At 44.3% G+C, this 19335-nt stretch overlaps 1 protein-coding gene across 7 annotated transcripts in view; it reads right to left on the bottom strand.

The window, feature by feature from the left end:
* The window catches only part of LOC144679077 (catenin delta-2-like), a 1449546-nt gene that overhangs the window by 66008 nt on the left and 1364203 nt on the right, over positions 1–19335 (bottom strand). The gene's annotated exons all lie outside the window — the stretch shown is intronic.

The raw sequence follows: 19335 nt of genomic DNA, 5'->3' as shown, positions 1-19335 counted from the left end.
GCTGGCGTCGGGCGTGCTCGGTGACGTGAGTGGGCCATATGGTGAGAAGGCCAAAAATCAAAGTGAAACCACTTTGCGATTGTCCACTCAGCCTGTCGATGGTGGGCTATGTTTCCTGCCACTGGGCATCAGGAACACCATTGTACTACATCTGCATATCATTAGAAGGTCAGATGGCCGAATCACTCTCCCCCCCCACCCCCCCCACCAGCTGGATCGTCCGCCTGCCGATCTGTTTCATAAGGCGTGCACTTGGTGGGCTGCACTTTAAGGGGAACTTGGAGGTGAGTGCACAGCAATGTTGTGCAATGCTCGCAAGGGCCGCCTGTTGGACTTCAAGGTCGAGGCGCATTGTGGGAGGGGTGTGGGGGTAAGGGCTGCCCTGCGGTTGAAGGTGGTGCACAAGCATGTGCCGGGTAGGGGGAGGGAAGTGGCCACGCATTAGGAAAACCTTGTATGAAGTGGCCATTCCTCTGCAGCTGAGACAGTTCAGACACAGCCACATTGATATGCATGGAGTTGGGTCTTGAGCTTATCTGCCCACTCAAGCAACACAGAGGTATGAAAGTACCAAGTGCTCCAGAACTTTTCACCCTCAGGCACAGACGGAAAACTAATGAGCATTTTAGTGGACTGCAGAACAATTGGATGACTGGGCAAGTTGTACGACCTCCATGCTAAAGCTAGCCATGGAGCAGTCACTGGAGGCGCTCACAGCCTCTTGCAATGTCATCATCCCGGTTTGGACCAGTCTCCCCCATGATTCAAGCCAACAGTGCAGCCTTACAGTGCAGGTTAGGAGAATGCCTGCGCCTGAGCTGAGAGCACAGCATGCAGACCAATGGGCAAAACAGCCACCAATTGGTCAGATGGAGTAGAGTAGAGTCAGAAGGGTGGGGTCTCGGGCAGCCATGAAGCGCACAAATCTCTGGCCATTCAAATAGTGGCCAGCACTCTCTGGGGTGCATTAAAGGGCCTTCAGACTTAACCAATACAGGTTCTTAGTACAGCCAAGCTAACCCACACGTTTCTCTCTCTCACCTTGCAGGAGCAGTACATCAGGATCATGGAGCCTGGTGAATTAGTTGTATGCCTTGTGGTGTACAAAGAGTGAAGACGACAGAGAAGAGAGCGACTGAGGTGCCTGGCTGCACAGAGGGAGGAGCAGTACCCTTAGGAAGAAGGGGCAGCTGGGGCTCCTGCGTGCGCCGCCAAAGAGGCACAGCAAGCCATCGCTGGTCGGCGCCGAGCTAGACCCAGGGTCTATAGACATCGCCTTTCATTCCTGCAGATGATCGAGAACCAGTGTCGCCAAAGGCTGCACATGTCTAAGGAACTGGTTGGTCACATCGGCCAGCTGCTGCAGGATTTGGCGCCACAGGGACATGGAGGGCACCCACTGCCAGTGGGCATGAAAGTGACCGCAGCACTCAATTTCCATGCCGGTGGATCCTTTCAGGGCTCCACAGGTGACCTCTATGGGATATCACAAGTCTCCAGCCACAAATGGACCCATGAAGTCACAGGTGTCTTTTTCACGAAGGCACACAGTACAGCCAGAATGCAAGAGCGATTGGATTTGCCCAGAGTTTTCCACAGGTGCCAGGGTGCCATTGACTGCACTCACGTGGTGCTCAGATCTCCGTCGCAACACATGGTCAACTATGTCAACTGCAAGGGCTTCCATTTGCTGAAATGCAGCTCGTGTGTGACCACCACAAACGCATCCTGCAGGTGTGTGCACACAGTTTCCAGGGAATGTCCACAACTCCTATATTCTCAGCTGGTCATAGATCCCTGATGTTTTCCAGGGTCCACAGAGGCTGCAGGGTTGACTCCTCGGGGACAAGGGCTACTCGCAGAGAATGTGGCTGGTGACACCCGTGTGACAGCCTCAGACTGCAGCAGAGCAAAGGTATAACGAGTCCCATGCTTCAACTTGCAGCTTGGTGGAGAAAACCATCGGAAAGCTGAAAATGAGGTTCTGGTGCCTAAACGGTCTGGTGGAGCCCTGCAATATAGCCCACAGAGGGTGGCATGAATCGTCGTCACCTACTGCGCCCTTTACAACCTGGCGCTGCAACGGGGAGAGATGCTGGCTGAGAAGGAGGAAGAAAAGCTCGAGGTCTCCTCTGATGAGGAGGGCGCCGATGCAGATGAGGGTGAGGTCGTCCTTGAAGGCGATGATGACGGCAATGAGGCCTTCACAAGGGCCAGACGAGGCAGGAGCTAGGGAGGCCCTCATAACTGCTAGATTTGTGGAGGATGATGATGACATGCAGTGAGGAAACACCATTGATCCTCCCATTGCAGCTGTGAACGTTTGACTCCAGTCTGGCCTATGGCAGCACACATACCCTCTGTGATAAGGCTTCTGTCATGGAGATGTAGCCTAGGCCCTAATATTCACTCAATTCCAGGAGGATGATGACGACATGCAGTGAGGACACAAAGCCTCTGAGAATGTCGCACTCCTGTCTGGCTGAGGGCAGCTCACTTGCGCTCTGTGATCAGGGTCATATCATGGAGATACAGCATGAAACTTTAGAAGCATCTGATCCTTTGTCAGTCTTCAGCACCTGACCCCTTCAGGAGCACAGCGTCACTGGTCACAGACTCTGAAGAGATGGGGCCAGCCCCATCTTAAAGATGCTGAGAGCACACAGAGAGAATGACGGAACTCTGTGACGCCTGCCCACGATGTTCTGGCAGCAATGACAAGCACCATCGAGGTGCAGGTATCATTAATGTGTCCAGGGAGTGTGAGGCTGGACAATCACTTTGTTCTTAAGGCTGCACAAAGCACAGGGGAGAGGCCCTGGATTGAGACACCTTCCTTTATCTTGTGCAGAAAGGTTTCACATCTGAGTAACATGAACACTGTTCATCAGAACAAAGAGCCATAGGCAGGGAGACATTCTTGGGAGTTTATTAACAATAGAGAACATTATGTGCAAGTGATTAACACCTGTGCCCAGGCTGTGCAACTACATCTTCTCAACTTTCTTAACCATGCTGCTACATCTTGGTGTTTCCCGGATATCCACAGTGGAGGTGGAGGCAGCTTGCTGACTGCGATACCCTGTCTGTGATGAACTTTGTGGGCATCCTCCGGAGGACCGAGACCTGGAGGGCCCCGGCCTGCTTTTGGCGTCGTGCTGTGTGACAGTGGCACCCTCCTTGGCCTGTGGAGCTGGAGCTGCTGAGGTCACAGGAAGGGGGGAGTTGGATTGGCCGGACAATCCTAGAGTCAACTGGATGGATGGCCCCGAGGCTCACCTGCTGATCCTTCTCCCTGCGGGTGCCCAAGGGCCCCTGGCTGACTCCTTGTGAAGGGGTAGCTGGAGTGAGATTTGGCTACCCCGCACCCCTCTTGCATACACACTGTTGGTGACCAACTATAGCATTGGTGATGGAGTTCAGCCTGTGCAGCAGTGCAGGAGTGACGTCCTAGACCAAGGTCTCCATGGCGGCTGCCATGCTACCAGTGTTGACCTCAGTGCATTGGCATGCCAGCGCTATCACCTCAAACTGAAGGCAGATGGACTCCTCCATCGTGCCCTGCAATTGACGAGTGCAGCGGACATCCCTTCCTGATGTTCCCAAGCTTGTCTTCACATCTCCAGCAACTGTGACATGACCGAGTCCAGGGGCTCATCATCTGACTTGGACTCAGCAAATTTCTGGCCTCCAACAGTCCTCTTAGTGCTGGACACCTGGGAAGCCCCTGCCGCCGCCACCTGCTGTGGATCAGACAATGCGATGTGCTCACCAGATTGTGATCCGGAGGCTACGCTAAAGCTGGTATGTGTCTCTGCGCTGGTGGAGATTGTAGGCGAGTGCTGTGACGGGTCTTCCAGGAGAGTTTCAGTGTATTCCTCTTCTGAGCTTCCCTCAGAGCTTAATTGGAGGCCCTGGATCATGGACTCTCTTGGCAGTTTCCCAGATGTGTCTGTGAAACAAGACACATCACTCACAGCATGGGTTATCTGATGGATGCTGCACTGCTTGATCCACACTTGGTAGAGCACCGCTGACCTCACTGTCAACACAGGAACGGTCCAGGTCCTCGCCGGCCAGCTGGATGGCTCTGTTTTCAAAGTCCGTGAGGACCTTGATTTCTTGCCATTTCCCCACCGGTCTACGACCTCTCCCTCTTGTGTGTCAGCTTGTCCTGCAGGAATCAGAAATGGAGGGACTGTAAGCAGGATGCCTGCCAGGCCAGATGGTAAGTATGCCTGGCATGTGTGGGTGGTGAGTGGTCCCATGGATAGGATGAGGACAATGAAAATGTGTGTGAGAGAATGAATGGTGATGTCCCTTGAACTGGTCATGAGTGAGGGCCCTGTGGATGTGTGATGGGTTTGTGAGTGTGTGAGTTGAGAGTGATGAGAAGAGTGACTTACCCTGGTGGAATGGAGGAGATCATTCATCCTCTTTCAGCACTGGGTGGCTGTGCTCTTTTGCAGGGTGTTGGCACTGACCACCGCTGCCACCACCACCCAAGCCAGATTAGTGATGCTGCTGTCTATCCTGCGGCCAGCGCGGGTGTAAAGAACATCATGGCGAGCCTCCACTGCTTCCAAAAGGCACACAATAGACATGTCATTAAACCTGGGGGGCTGCAGTCTTCTTGCTTTTCAGGGCCATGTCTTCCGTGCAGCAGTCATGGGATGGAAGCACTGAGGTATGTGCACGTGGCTGCACTTTAAATATGGCTCCCAGCGTGATGAAGCCATGAGGTGATGGTGCATTGCGCAAATGAGAGCCCGCCCGCCGGGGCGTGTTTCCCGGGAATGCATAATTACTGCGGCGGGTTTGGGATGATACAGCGTGAAAAGCCACCATTGCGGCTGGCAGGTAAAACAACGTTTTACCCACGCGCTGCCACACTTAGTGCAAATCTGAGAGGAGTCTGCCCAATATTCAGGCAAAATAATGAGATAATTCCTTCCACATTATAAACAGTATGCAACCATACTTAGATTACTCTGTACAGTTCTGGTTGGCACAGTACAATAAAATAAGAAACTACTGAAAACATACAGGAGAGGGCAACTGGAATGATCTAGAGAATTTGATAATGAGGAATGATGATGTAAATTAGGCATGTTTTCACCAGGCAAGAAAAGGTTGCGAGATATCATTGCTGTGTTTAGGATTCTAAAGGGACTAAAGATCTAAAGATAATATATACCATGAAAAGCTGTTTCACTTTGTCCAGAACAGTAGAATTGGAGGAAATGATCTACCCATGAAGGAGGGGGAATTCATAACTAATCTGTGGAAACATTGAGCAGGTGGTCAATTCATGGAACAGGCACTCTTGGAGACACAGTGGAAGCAGTCAAAATTGATGAATTCAAATGTGAGTTAGACAGATTTCTCGGGATACAGTATATAATTAATTTGAGATATGAAATGTGGTAGTGTAACATGATCAGGAGGGACAGATAACTTTGGACCAATTCTTCCTAAAGCTCTCCACCACTGGCGTTTTCTTTGTCTCCTGTCTGCGACTGATGCAAACTAATTGATAGAGGCATATTGCCATGATTGGTGAACAATTCTTTTTATCATTTTTATCAGAATGGTAGAAGGGAAGCTAAATGGACCTGGGTCTTTCTTAAAGCAGGACAACAAATTTCAACCATTTACTCACACGTGCAGGCACTATCCTTATTGCAAGGGGGCTGGGTTGCAAAGGGGAGGGAGTTATGCTTCAGTTTTACAGATTTTTGGTGAGACCCCATCTGGAGCACTACGTCTCGTTTTAGGCACCACCCCTCAGGAAGATATATGGCAGTGCAGATTCAACAGAATGATAGCGGGAATTAATCGGTTAAATTATAAGGACAAGGTGCATACAGTTGACTTCCATTCCCTTGAGTACAGAGGATGGAGGCGTCATCTGATAGAGGTGTTTAAAATGTTAAACGGATTCAATAGGGTGACAATCTCCTCTGGTACAGGAGTCGAGAATGAGGGGAGCGTATTCTTAAAAATTTGAGCTAGGTCATCAGGAAGCACTTTTCACAAAACAAATTCCAGAAATCTGGAACTCTCTCTCACCAAAGACTGTGGATGCTTGGACAATTGAAGCTTGCAAGCTTGAAATGCTGTAAATAGGTTTGAGCAAAGGTATCAAGGGACATGGGGCAAACGCAGGTAAATGGAGTTGAGGTACAGATCAGTCATAATGTAATTGAATGGTGGAACAGGCTTGAGAGGGTCAATAGCCCACTCCTGTTCCTATCCCTAGTTCTTAGCCATGTGCTGGTGTCCTGAGGAAATTTGACATGAATCTGTTACTAAGCATTTTTTCTCCACTTACTTTAGCAGCTTTAATTTTATTTTCCCTCCCTATAAATGGTGTGGTAGGAAAACCACAGTGTCTGCTTTGTTATAAATACTTATCTCAAAGAACGATGTGTTTTTTTTTAAAATGGAAGGACATGGAGTTATTTGGACACTTCCTTGAGAACTGACCTGTTTTTCTTAAAAGGTTTTAAGTTCACTCTGGACTGTGAGCAAACTGCCTTTTCCAAGAAGTGACATGACTTCAACTAAGTGACCAGCAGGGCACCGGAGGAGATAAGAACTATTTGTTTACTTGAACTTTAATTGCTGAGAGAGAAAAAAAACTACTGTGTTCAGGCTGTGAGACTCTGATAATCTTCTGGAAACCACCTGACTGAGAGGAGTTTTCTGTTTTGAACTTTTCTTTTGAACTCCGTTTTGGGAATAAACCGAATGGGAAAAGGTTGCTCAACTTGCTCTCTCCCTGCCTCGACTGAAATTCATATAGTTAATATAGAAACATAGAGATCCTCATCTCAGTATAACTCATCTGTATTTGGAAACCCGAGAAGCTGAGATGAGAGAGAGAGATCCCAGGAACATTGATCCCACTCTGTTCTCCTCCACCCCAAAGCTTCTTTGGAAGGAACTTTCACGCAACTACTATGACCAGCAATCCATCTTCACATGCAGGAGCACAAGAACAGTATCAAGCCCTTCAAATACTATCCTTTTTCATAAGGTTTTCCCATTGGCCAAATGCCAACTTCTGCAGAGGACCTATTTGTTTTGTCCTTTGTGTGTACGTGTGTGTGTGTTGGGATTTAAAGGGGTAGATAATTACACTTCTGGATTACAAATTGCACGTTAACTAGTTTTTGCAACTTGTTTTTAAAGAGACGTTTTGTTTCATAATAAATCAATCATTATGAGTTTATTGAAAGAAGCCTGGTTAAAGTCTCTTTTATTCTGGTTCTAACAATAGCGAAAGTAAACAATTGGCCATTTTGGTGAGTGAATCAAACATTTACACTAATGGTGCGACCTGTAGAGCAGTGGGGCTACAGAAACTGCTCATTCCTTCTATCTGGTTGTAAGTTTTCATTTTTAAAAATATATTCTCAGAATTGAAATATAAAAAACAAGGCGGGCATTCATTACCCTTCCATAATTGCCCTGGAGAAGGTGCTGGTGAGCCTTTTGCCTGAGCGGCTGTAATCCATGCAGTGAAGATGCTCCTACAAAACTGTCAGTTAGTTCCAGGTTTTGATCCAGGAATGATAAAAGAATGGCAACATAAGTGCAAGTTGGGATGGTGTGTGACTTCCTGGGCAGAATTCTACAGAAAGTTGCACAGCACAACAACTGATGTCAGTCCATGCTGACATCACCCTGATCCCGAATTCCCAGTAAGACGATATGCTGGAGAGAGCAGTCTTTGCTTGGGTTATCAACTCCGGGTTATCTTCCATCAACATCACTATCATGCCATAAATGGTTCTGAAGTTTTGGCAAAGAGGGTGCTTGTCCATATATTACTAAGCTATTAATATTCATTATTTTATGAATGTTATGTGTCCTCCTGCAGCGGTGCACATCATGAGTCAAGGCTAAGTGTAATCTTCAAGTACAGCAGGGTTAGGAGTGTGAGAACAATTGGGTCAGAGTGTACTGATATAATTGAGTCCAATTTTAAAGTCATACATTATTTTTGTATTTCCATTATAAATTTCTATTTCCACGTGATAACGGAAATTATCTGTATAAACTTGTCATGTTGTAACTGCAACATCCCTCCAGTCATGTAGTTCTACCACTGATGAGAGGATATAACTGCAGTGACAAGGTTTCATTGAAAATTTCCATTCTAAATGTAGACATAGGAATTTATAATGAAGGTATAGAAGATGATAGAATGCAATATGTGTCTTCAGAAAGGGAACTGAATTTAATTACGCATGCTAAAGTGCATTATTGCAATTATAATTTATTTTGCTGCAAAAGTCTTTAATTTACTAAAATATTGCAACAGAAATTAACATATTCTATTTAAAAATCAATAAACGTAGCACTACAGTTTATTGGGGACTGCAGTAAGGCAGCTGTATATTCCAATGTTTTGTTGCAACATTATTTTTTATTGTTTCCCACATCCTACACTAATTTAGCAGATGCTATTTTCATGGCATTGTAACAAATGCCAGTTTGACTTACTACACCAAATATCTACAACCTTCATCAACAAGGTCTCCGTTACATGGATCACCAATAAACATTCACCTCCTGCACCATTGTGCACCATGCATGCAGTGTGTACAATCCACAGGATGTATTGCAGCAAGTTACTAAGCAGCACCTCCATTACCTAGAAGGAAAAGGATAGCAGGAGTGTAAAAATCTCATCACCTCCAAATTCTCCTCCAAGGCACATACCATAAATACTTGGGCACATATTGACTGTTTTTCTTTGTTGCTGTTGTGTCAAGGTTCTGGAACTCCCTATCTATCAGCATTGTAGGAATACCTTCATCACACAGTGCAGGGTTCAAGAAGGCGGCTCACCACCATTTTCTCAAGGGCAACTAGGGGAGGGCAATAAATGCCAACCATGCTCGTGATGCCCATATCCCCAGAAATCCCTAGGGTAAAAAAAACCTAAAGCACTGGGAATGCAAGCAATGCAGCCTGCAAGTGAAAGGTTCTTCCTGATAAGGAGAGGCAGAGCTATCTAACACTTGAATACCCAATGACTACACTGTGACAACAAAAGCTATGGACTCTCACACAACCGTGAACACCTGCCAGAATAGCATTCAATGGTCTAACGCTGAAGGACAAGTTTTGTCAGACGGATGGTTGGATCCTACTCTCTCAGGACCATTTTCTACAGCTCTGTGCACAACTGTCTGCAGGTTAGAGTCCTGGCTGAAATAATTACAATGCTAGAGAGTTGCACACTTTCCAAGTTTCTGATGAATCATGAAGGTGATATTTGCCTGGCACTTGTGCTGTTGTAATGATGCATCTCTGCTCTACAAGTTTTATGGTGCACAAGTCTCAGAAAATCATGATATGGCTTAAGTAATGCTCATTAGCCACTCTCAGTCTCTCTCGATTTTCATTTACATTGACTTCAATAGCCCAAAGTCAGAATTACATGCAGGGAGTCAAAACCAGTGTGGTCTTCAGGTGAAGATGGCTACATGCTGATGGTGAATTGGACCAGGGTGCATATTACGGGCAAAAATGTTTTCTATATTTTTATACCAATGTAAATTCCTATGTCCAACTTTTTAATTGGCAATTGCCTATGCAAACTTGTCACATTGTCATTAAATCCTCCCGCCACTAGTGACACTGCAACAACTTCACTGGCAGCAATTTGCAATTACAGTGTGACATGTTTATGTAGGTGTGTTTCATTATGAGGAATTGACAGTATGAACAGGTCAAAGGAAGTGCACAAAAGGCAACTTCTCCTTCTTTGGATGGCAGCTACTGCATAATGCTCAGTTATTTATTTTCTTTTAAACACATAGACACTTGTCGAACCATCAAGTTATCTTGAAAAAAACTCAGCAGGTCTGACTGCGTCTGCGGAGAGGAATACAGTTGATGTTTTGAGTCCATATGTTCTGATGAAGAGTCATACAGACTCGAAACGTCAACTGTATTCCTCTCTGCAGATGCTGTCAGGCCTGCTGAGTTTTTCCAGGTATTTTTGTTTTTGTTTCAGATTTCCAGCATCCGCAGTATTTTGCTTTTATCATCAAGTTATATTGTTAGTTGAGAAAAAGGCAGATAAAGTTTTCTCTTGGCAAAGCTCTTACACTAAAGCTGCACAATGGGATGGTTTCAGGCTGCTTAAGATAATTGGCTAGCTTTACTTTAAATAGGCTCTTGTGCAAGCAGCCCATGGAGTCCTCCAGGAACTATCTAAACTGACTCTCACTAAACAGCACCACTTCAAGGGAGCCCCTGGTCAACATATATAAATAATATGCTAGATTCAGTGCCATAGCCTTATTGGCCTGTGTTAGTTGACACAGTTGGGATTTGACACACCCAAAATTGCACGTGGGGCTTTTCTTATTGATATTCGTATCCAGATTTGTTGCAGCAGGTTAAGATAAAGCTGCCTTCAATTACTCCAGTAGGTACTCACCCTAAAGCCCTTTCCATTAACCCTCCAGATGAAAATCTTTTGGCTTCACTGATGTGTACATCACAATCACAACTGTACAGATGTAACCCTGCAGCCTTCTCCATTTGATTTAGTCAATATCTCGAAGCTTGTAAATCAGACATCATTACCCTTAAAGGAGGAGGTGCAAATCTCTTTTTAAAGGCCTACTTCAGAACTTGGATCTATCCCTTCACTACACATTGTATACACACTTCTGCCAAAGCTAATATTCCTGGGATTTTCAGGAAATATTCCTAACTCATATCCAAAATTAGAAAGGGTTTTGATAGATAGGGCAAAGCTGTTTTTATTGGCAGAAGGGTCGGTAACCTGTGGACATAGATTTCAGATAATTAGCAAAAGAATCTGAGCGGAGATAGGGAGATTTTTTTAAAACAGCAACCTGGAATGCGTTCCCTCAAAAGGCGGTGGAAGCAGGGATTTAACAGCAACTTTCAAAAGGTAATTGGATAAATACTTGAAAAGGAAAGAAAAATATAGGGCTTTGGGGCAAGAGCAAGGAAATAGGACTAACTGGATTTAGCTCTTTCAAAGAGTCAGCACTGGCTCCAAAGGGCGAATGGCCTCTTTCCATGCTGCATAATTGTATGAAAGAATCGTAGAAAGGCCTTTAAGGACTCACTGGTGATCCCTTTAGTAAATTCTACTGACAGAGGCCAAGAGTTCCACAGCTGAATGCTGAAGACCGGGAATGAGAATCTGATTTTTCTCTTCCTTTACCATGGCCTGCTGTGAGCAATTAAGATATCCCAATGACAGCACAAACCAGCCATCTAACCTGCACCCTTAATTTAATCTAAATACCTTGGGCTATCACATAGCAGTGCCTTCATCTGCATGGCCAACAGAAGGAGCTGAGATCTTCCCTTTACATAGCAATGGAATGGGGCTTAAAACACCACCATCTTGACTTTCAGATGTTCTTTCACATACTCGAAATATACTGCAAGTACCAGTCTCATGTACATCATATACATATCTAATCAAGATCTAAATACTGTAGCAGATTTCCCTGAAAGCCAAGCATTGCATTTATTTCCCCCTTCAGTGATTCACTGACTAGAGGTGAGATGTGTCATGTTGATGCAATAATATAGGCACCAATGGCTCATAAGAGATTGTGTAAACACGTTAAACAGGTTTCACAGTAGTAGTTTTCACCGTAGACTTCCATATCTATGAATACATGTCTTTTAGAATCTGCAGATCTACTATATTGGCACTTACCCCTGTGCCAATCTTGACCAATAACAAAGAGTTACCAACTTTCTTAGGGCAGATAATTTGAATCTTGGCAAACACTTTGGATGGTATGACAGCATTCATGTTTTCCATGAGAATGACAGTATGAAACATGTGTTCACTGCTCTTCGTCTCATCAGGCACATCATCATTATTTTCTGGTTTGTCAATCACCTCATGTATATGTTTCTGATGGGATACCAGATGGTCATTCTTATTCCTTGAATGTACCCGTTGTGTACAGTCTGTTTGGATAAGTGCATGGCTCTTTGCAACCGCATCAGCCTTTGCTTTGGTGCACTGCCACTGCCAATGGCTCTTTCTACCTTGCAGAATTGATGGAAAGCTGGGCATTTCCTTTGTGCATGCAGAAGGCCAAACTTTCCACATGTGTTGTTAGGTTTGGGTGTTCTACTGAGTGCATCAACAATTGGGGCTGTACTTAGGACTTGTAAGCTTCGTCGACCCACAAGGATCGCTTTGTACGTACACCCATCCTTGAGTAGCTCTTCAATGCTATATGTTTTGGGCTTGTCCAGCAGATCTTTCTGGAATACTTCCATGGATTGGATGTGATCACTAACTCAAAAATTCTGTTTGCCAGTTCTGTGTCTGAAAAGTCACAGTACGTACCCTTTGCTCTACATCTGCTGACAAAGTGGTCTATGGATTCTGTAGGCTGTTGTCGAAATGTCATGAACTCTAGCTGATGAATATGGAAGTTTAACCTGATTCTGAACCAGTCTTTTGATATAGTCCATATCTTTTAGGGATTGTTTAGCTCTTCTGCTGTTAACCCTGATGTGTTCAGCCTGTGTGGTCCTTCATTCTCAATTGCTAGGTGAATTTTTATGGCTTGCTTGTCTGGTTCAGACACACCTGAATCAAGAAACCATAGCTTTGTACTCTGTTTAAACATTTTGAATTCAGATAGTAGTTCAGCTGCATCCCAATGTGAACTGGGGACTTTTGTGGACATTCTGACAATATCCCTTTGACATTCTTTCTCTTATAGTACCTGGGACGTGTGTCGCTGTAGCCGTTTTTGCACGCTTTTCTGAAACTCTGCCTTTTATAATTGCAACTTTCTCTGGAGCGATTTTTATGACAGTTCTCCCTTGCTCGCTATCGATCCAGCTCACACCCTGGTCACTTGCCTTTCTTGATGAGCTGGTCCGGTGCTGATCCTCTTGACGCGCTGTCTCAGTGCAGTAATTGTAAGTTAAACCTTTCATACTGTTATGGGGATCATGTGATTGTAAAGACGAATCAGCCCTACATGCAGGTAATCTTAGGGGCAGAGCTTTCTAGCCTTGGTTTTGGTGTGAACATGTAGCTTCATCAGGAGCTCTGTAAATAAAATTTACTGTTTTTTACAAGAAACCTGCCTGATTACAGTTGGCGATAAAGTTAAGTAGTAATGCTGCACCTCGCCACTTGAATGTGAGTATTTTGATTTTTGAGGGGAGAAAGATAAGTATACTCACCAGCAATGCCACTCTTCAGCAGAATTGACCTGTATGACTCATCCATTGAGGAATGGAGTCAGTACATAGAGCGCCTAGGTTTCTACTTTGTGACAAACTAAATAACGGCGGAGGAGAAACAGAAGACAATTCTCCTAAGTGTCTGAGGGAGCAAAACGTATAACCTAATCCATAGTCTGATGGCTCTGAACGCGCCAAATTCCAGACCCTTCACCGAGCTAGTAGACCTCATGAAGACACATTTTCAGCCTAAACCATCAGTGGTCATGCAAAGACTCAAGTTCGACTCTAGAGTAAGGTGAGTCGATCACAACGTACATTGTGAAGTGAAAACAGTTAATGGAGCACTGTGACTTCAGTGATACTCTAAACAACATGTTGCAAGATTGTTTAGTTTGCAGCATAGGCAGCGATGCCATTCAGCACTGTTTACTTGCAGAAGTTGATATGGGCCTGGAGAAAGTGCTAACAATGGAGAGCGCTAAGAGGGACTCGCAGGCTTTGCAGAGTGTGCAACATGGCGCCGTTCTGCAGTTAGTGGGGGGAAACTGCTGCCGGGTGTGGTGGGAAGACCAGGGAGGCAACTGCCGGAGCCAGACACGGTCCCTACCGCTCGGAAAATGAAAAGAAACACGGGAGGCAGCTCACCAGTAATTCAGAAATTAGTGTTACCAATGTGGGGGTAATCATGTACCAGAAATCTGCAAATTTAAAGAGGCAGAATGTCACTCCTGCCACAAAACAGGGCACTTTATAGAACAGTACAGGGCGAGATCAAGACAGCCATTCAAACGGCAGGTCAAGTTGAATGAAGTGCACAATATAGATGAACCAGAAGCTGCTGAGACTGACATCTATTCCCTACACAATCTAAAGGCCAGGAAAACTGAACCAATCACCGTTACCCTTCAAGTAAATGGGATGCCTCTAGTCATGGAGGTTGACACAGGAGCACTGACCACAGTGGTGGGAGAGCACATCTTTAAATACCTCAGAGAAGGTACCCCACCTTGTGTTTGAAGCAAACGGCGGCTCAGTTAAAGAGATATACTGGAGAGGCAAGACAGGTGAAAGGCATCACATCTCTGTACCTGTATCCTATAGGCAACAGCTGCCAGTGATTATTCAAATAGGTGAAGGGCCTAGCCTTCTGGGACGTGATTGTTTGAAAGAAATTAAACTCAACTGGTCAGAAGTTTTTCAAGTCAGAACAGGAGGAATTCCTGAGTTGTTAAAAAAAGTATGACAGAGTATTCCAGGATCAGTTGGGAAAAATAAAAGGTCTAAAAGCTAAAGTATACATGGACTCTGAAGCAACACCCTGGTTTTTTAAGGCCAGGCCTGTGCCTTACGCCCTAAAGGACAAGGTGGATGTGGAATTGTGCTGTTTGGAGAAGTTAGGAATAATCCAGCCAGTCCAATTTTCAGAATGGGCAGCACCCATAGCCCCTGTGATGAAACCAGATCAAACCATTTGAATTTGCGGAGATTACAAATTAACTATGAACAAGGCTGCCTAAATTAGATAAATACCCAATCCCAAGGATTGAAGATCTGTATGCTAAACTTGCAGGAGGAAGATCCTACACTAAACTGGACATGAGCCATGCATACCAACAGCTAGAGCTGGACAACACATCGAGGCGGTATGTCACCATAGACATGCACAAGGGCCTGTACCAATACACACGCCTACCCTTTGGTTTGTCATCTGCCAGTGCAATTTTCCAAAGAACCATGGAAAGTCTACCGCAAGGACTTCCCAGAGTTATAGTGTACCTGGGAAGGTGGTGTACGCTTGAAAAAAAAAAGAAATGCACGTTCCAAGCAATTGAAGTCACGTATTTGGGTAATCGAGTGGATGCCCAAGGGTTGCATCCATTAGAGGAGAAAGTCAGGGCAGTCAAGGAAGCACCCTCTCCTACCAACGTCACTGAGCTCAAGTCTTTTTTTGGTAAATTATTATGGTCACTTCTTGCCTAATCTATCTACAGTGTTAACCCCTTTATCTTTATTATTGAAGAACCACAAATGGTCCTGGGAGGCACAGCAAGAGGAAGCCTTCATAAAAGTCAAGAAGCTTTTACACTCGTCATGTCTGCTAGTACACTATGACCTGTCTAAGGAGTTAATACTCTCTTGTGATGCATCTCTCTATGGAGTGGGAGTGGTATTGTCACACAAGATGGAGGATGGATCTGAAAGGTCTATAGAATATGCCTCCAGAACTCTCTCTGCAGCCAGAAGGGTTACTCACAAATTGAAAATAAGGCTTATCTTTCATATTAGGAGCAAAGAAGTTCCATCAGTATTTGCATGATCAACACTTCACCACAGTGTCAGATCACAAGCCACTGCTGGGCTTTTTTAGTGATGATAAGGCAATCCCACCGATAGCTTCTGCTAGAATTCAAAGATGGGCTTTAATTTTGTCTGCATATGAATACACTTCTATGCATCGCCCACGTGTGCCTATAGCAAATGCACCCTCAGTTGTCTTCCTTTGCCAGATAACATTACACATGCTCCAGTACCTCAAGAAGTTGTATTTGCGTTGAAGTTCCTGGACTCCTCACCAGTCTATGTGAAACAAATAAAGCATTGGACAAACCGGGGTCCAATTTTAGCAAGAGTCCGAGAACAGGTATTGCAAGGGTGATCAAACGCACAGGTCTCCAAAGAATTAAAATCATTCTATGTCCGTAAATCTGAATTGAGTGGTCAAGATGGTATCTTGTTATGGGGAGCAAGAGTCGTCATCCCTTTGCAAGGAAGGGAACCACTATTGACAGAGCTTCATAGTGCGCATCCTGCTATTTCGAAAATGAAGATGCTCACACAAAGTTATACCTGGTGGCCAGGTGATATAGAAAAAAATGGCTAAACACTGTCTCCAGTGTCAGTAACAACAGAAGTTGCTCGTTTCAGCTCCACTGCATCCGTGGGAGTGGCCTGCTCAACCCTGGGTTAGAATACATATAGACTATGTAGGTCCATTTTTAGGTAGCATGTTTTTAGTGATCATCGACGCACAAAGTGGATGGATATGTATGAAGTGAGGGCACCTACAGTGTGTACAACTATTGAAAAGCCATGCCAATGTTTTAGTGTACATGGCCTACCAGAAGTTATTGTGTCGGATAATGGTACCACTTTCACTAGTATGGAATTCCAGAGATTCATGAATCTAAATGGGATTAAACATGTCAGAATAGCACCGTATCACCCCTCATCCAATGGGTTAGCAGAAAGAGCAGTACAAACCTTTAAAACAGGCATGAAGAAACTATCCAAAGGAATGTTAGAAACACGAATTTCAAGATTTCTTTTCAACTATTGCACGACTCCTCATGCAACCACAGGTTCAACACCTTCGGAACTGCTAATGAAACACAGCCTTTGTACAGGATTGAGTCTGGTATTCCCTAACTTAGAGGGGAGGTGGAGAAAAACCAGAGTAGTCAGAAAGTGAATCATCATGTTCACAGTAAAGACCAAAAATTTACTGTGGGGGAGACAGTTTGTGTGTGAAACTTTGCAACTGGATTGAGATGGGTTCCTGGTTCAATCGTCTCTGCAACAGGACCTTTGTCCTAGCAAGTGGAAGTGGAAAACAGGATTGTTAGGAAACACGGATATCATCTCAGAGGTCGAGGCACTCTCCAACAACCAGTTACTCCATCTGAAATCAAAGTCGAATCTTTGATCCCTGAGGTGCCAGATTGACAAAGAATAGGCATACCTGATGTCTCTGTTGAAATAAATAATTCTGAACTGCCATTGTTTAAGGATGTCCCTGATGCTGCAGCTCCTGGTCAAGTCGACCCAATGGAAGAATCTCAAGTCATAGAGTTGCGTCGCTCTACCCGAATCAGGAAACAACCTCAAAGACTAAATCTATAATTGCATGAACTGTATACATTTGTATATGATATGGGTTAAGGTATTTTTGTAAATAAGAGTGGTAAAACAAAATTAAAGGGGGAGGAATGTAGCAATTGTAAGTTAAACCTTTCATACTGTTATGGGGATCAGTTGATTGTACAGGCGAATTTAAATGCGGGCCATCTTAGGGGCGGAGCTCTCTAGCCTTGTCTTGGTACAAGCAGGTAGCTTCATCAGGGGCTCTGTAAATAAAGTTTGCTGTTTCTTACAAGAAACTTGACGGTACTCCTAGTTTATTACATTCACTTGCTGAATTGACAAGCTATGTGCTACAATTGTACCATGAGAGATTCATCTGCTTACCAACTTTTTACTTGAGCACTAGCTCGACACTGTATCTTCAAAGCTTCTCTGCTCAGTCAGGATGCTGCATTTGCACCATTCTCTGATGCTGTGACTTTGTAGCAGTCTGACCAAAACGTTGAATGTTGCCTCATTCCATGTAGTACAATCTGAGGCTGTTCACCATGTCAGACATGTACTTAATCTTGTTGCCAGGCTGTTTGACCACCACTGAGCTCCATGTCATGTTGTTATGATGACATAAAGGCAGCAATCACTCATAAGGCATTGTGTAAACACGTTGTGGGCTCATTTATTTAGAATAGGCGCATGAGAACATTTACACATAGGTAGAAAGCTTAAAGACATCAGTAGTAGAGCTGTGTGCTCTGCTCAGAGGCAAAAGTAAACTAAGACTGGATCGCATGGGACACTTCTCTTCTAGTGATGTCATGCTGCTTTCATTTAAAGGCATATTACAACAGGATGCAAACCAGAGAGGAATGAAATTAATCATAAAAAAAAGATTTTCCCAATGGTTCTTTTGGTAAATTTGGTAGTATGAAACTAATGATATAGCGGCCTTGACGTTGATACTTGGCTACCTTGAGTTAGTTGATCTCAACCAGGTTCCTAATAGTTGGCTTCATTAATCATGACAGAATAAAAATCAGCGAGAGCCACCGTGATAGGTTGCTAATTCTGTCCAAGTGTTTGAACATGTGCGGTGAAGTCAAGGTCAGGCTCATTTGCATGCCATTCACAGTCTGAAAACCAGTTAATGACACTCACTGTCCAGGCCCACCTGAACAAAAGACCACTTGGGTATTCATGGAACTGTAACCAAGTAAAGAGGCTGCACCTTCAGTATCAAAGCCATGATCTAGATGGTAGCACTCATGCCTCTGAGTAAAAAGATTGTGGGTTCAAGTCCTACTCCAGGGATTCAAACATATAATCCAGGCTGACACTTCAATGTGGTACTGAGAGACTGCTGCACTGTCAGAGATGGTGCCTTTCAGATGAGATGTTAAACCCCATCTGCCCTCTTAAAAGATAAAAGATTCTGTGATGCTATTTCTCCCCAATGTCTTGACCAATATTTATTCCTCAATCAAAATTATCACATTGCTGTTTGTGGAATTTTCTGTGTGCAAGATTGATAGCTGTAGTACTGTTTGCATGCTATTTAGAAGTATTTAATCCTTTAGCTATGGAGGAGAAAAGGCAGTAACAGAGAAGAATAGAATAGCAGAGAATTTAAAAAGCTTAAGGAACTGGTTAATAATTTCTTGTTTACAAAATCATTACATTTAGAATTGCTTTAATTAATCAATGATATTTAGGAACAGAAGCAGGATATAAGCATGTCGAGCCTGTTCTGCCATTTCATTAGATCAATGCTGATCTGTATCTTAATTCCATTTACCCACCTAGTTTCCATCACCTTAATACCATTGTCTAACAAGAAGCTGTTAAAATCAGGTTTAAAAATTTCAATTGACCAAGTCTCGACAACTTCTGGCGGGGAGATCCAGATTTCCACTACCCTTTGTTTGAGGAAGTGTTTCTGATGTCACTGCTGAATGGCCTAGCTCCAATTTTAACATTATGTCCCTCTTGTTCTGGACCTCCCCATTGAAGTGAACAGTTTCTCTGTTAGGACTGTATCAACTCCTTTAATGGTTGTAAACACCTCAATTAGATCGCTTCTTAATTTTCTATACTTAAGGGAATACAAATCTAGTCTGTGCAATTTGGCATCCTAATTTAACCATTTTAGCTCTAGTACCATTCTGGTGAACCTGTACTCTTCCTCACTTCCTCTTTAGTTGTGTGTTTGATATCATTCCCAAGTTGAGGTGTCCCATG

The sequence above is a fragment of the Cetorhinus maximus genome, chromosome 3 (assembly GCF_964194155.1).
Source record: "Cetorhinus maximus chromosome 3, sCetMax3.hap1.1, whole genome shotgun sequence".
Lineage (NCBI taxonomy): Eukaryota > Metazoa > Chordata > Chondrichthyes > Lamniformes > Cetorhinidae > Cetorhinus > Cetorhinus maximus.
This window is presented reverse-complemented; position numbering and strand designations above follow the sequence as displayed.